Source organism: Aptenodytes forsteri, unplaced genomic scaffold (assembly GCF_000699145.1).
Source record: "Aptenodytes forsteri isolate BGI_AS27 unplaced genomic scaffold, ASM69914v1 Scaffold518, whole genome shotgun sequence".
Taxonomy (NCBI): domain Eukaryota; kingdom Metazoa; phylum Chordata; class Aves; order Sphenisciformes; family Spheniscidae; genus Aptenodytes; species Aptenodytes forsteri.
This window is the reverse complement of record NW_008795773.1, coordinates 525,571-527,624: the sequence shown is the minus strand read 5'-3', so window position 1 is coordinate 527,624 and position 2,054 is coordinate 525,571.

Sequence of the window (2,054 nt, the reverse complement as noted above, 5' to 3'; positions counted from 1 at the left end):
CATGGGTTTTACTTCAGTTTCTCTTCATCTCTCTCTGTACACTTGAAAACTGACTTAGCTCTGCCTCAGATCAGGACTAATTTGATGTAGAAACTCTTCTGGGAGCATTCTTGCTGTTGAACCCCTCTCCTGGGAAAGGAGAGACGGTCCCTTTGCGCTGCGCCTGCAGCTCCTGTGAGGCTGTCGCCTCGCCGTGTGTTGGTGTAAGAAGCTGAAGTACAAAAGGTAATCGTGCTGTACGCAGGGATCGCACACCTGGTTTTCCATCAGGCTTCAGGGGAGAGGGGCCTTGGGCATCTCGCAAGGCTTTGCGGCAGCCTGCTCTCTCCTAGGCTGGCCCCGTGGAAGCAGGAGGGTGCCTGCTCAGCAGGTGTCCTAGCCAATAGCTGGGCCTGTTTGCTCTGGGCATGGATTGGGGTGCAGGAGTTGAGATTTGAAATGTCCCTCTAAAAAGTAGGCACAGCAGGTAACGCAGCTGCTTCCCCACGTTGGCACCTCCCTCTGCCAGTTTTTTTCTGGCTCGGTCTCGGGACCTAAAATAAACCATGTTTGTCCTCCGTGCCCATGTGTGCGCCTGCCTTGGGTGCAGGAACACGAGGAAGCTCTGGGTTCCCTGAGGGGACAGGAGGCTCCGGGAGCGATGGACTTGCCCTGTCCATCCTTGTACCTGCCCTGAGGAGGGGGCAGGTACCGTCATGGGGGACTGCGAAGGGGCTGCTCCTGCTCCTGGGTGCTGTTTGTGGCCAGGAGGGGGCTGTACCATGGAGGGGGGGACCTCCCTGAGGATGTGCCCGAGAGGGTGTTGCCGGGTGGAGTTGGGGCTCAACACGCGCTTCCCCCAGGGACTGGGGGAAGGTGAGGACCCCTCCTCCATGCCTGGGCCCAGGTTATCACACCCATCCCCTGCACTGAGAGCAAAGGTGGTGCCTCGTTCTTGGTGCAAAACTCTCCCTGCCTCGGGTACACGAAAAACAACCGGAGGCGGCGCTGGGCTGACGTCTGTCTCTAATACCTCGTGTCTCTGCGGGCAGTGCCCTTCCCCAGCTGCCACGTCCCTCTGCATGCACCACACCGGGCTCTCCTCTCAAGGGGAAAGGGCTTTTTTAATTGCTTTCGAACAGTTTCACCCACAGAAAAGCAATATGGGACCCGTCCCATCCCCTTTCATCCCGTCCTTGCTGCCTGATGAGATGGACTGAAATGCAGCCAGGGGAATTTTCCAGCCTCCGGGATTGCGACACCGGGAAGCGTGCGCCGCCCCGTGCTGCGACTCCTGCCGAGCTGCTGCTGGGGGGGCCTGGAGGTGCCGGGAATGTTATGAACGCGATGCGAGCACAGCCAGACCCCGGGGGGTGAAGGAAAGCTCTGCAATAAGTTAATTTTTAAAGAGTCTGATGCCCTGGGGCTTGCGTGCGGGGCAGCCGAGCATCCTGCGGCCCCCACGCGCCTGGGCTGGATCCTGGGAGGTGCTGAGCCCCCAGCCCTCTCCCTGCCCACCTCGCTGGGGCCGAGCCGTCTGTGGCCTGAGAAGTCCCTGACCCACCACTGGGTCCATCCTGGCTGCCCCAGGGGAGGTGGCGGGGGCTGCGGTGAGGGACGGGAGCCCCTCTCCCCCATCCGGACCTACTTGAGGAAGACGAGCAGGAAGAAGGTGGAGACGATGAGGACGAGGATGCCGGCGGCGAAGCCAAGGCGCAGGTTCTCCATGGAGGCGAGGGGGGGCTGCGTGTCCAGCAGCAGCCCCCGCCCCGGCAGCCCCAGCACGAAGGCGCCCGATGCCTCAGAGCCGCGGCGGAGGCCGCAGGGGGACACCATGCCGCTCACCGCAAGACCGGGGCGGTGAGCCGCGCATGCCCGGCCACCGAGCGCCCTGAGGCTTGGCGAGCAGCCGGAGAGGCACCGCTGCCTTCCTCTTCCTCCTCCCGGTGTGAGGTCGCCGAGGCCAGCATCGCCCCGGGACCACCCAGAGTCAGCTCGGGCACCAGCGTCACCATCCTGCAGAAGGGGCAGCTGACGAAGGCGACGGTGGCGGCGCGGCACACCAGCTTGCGCAG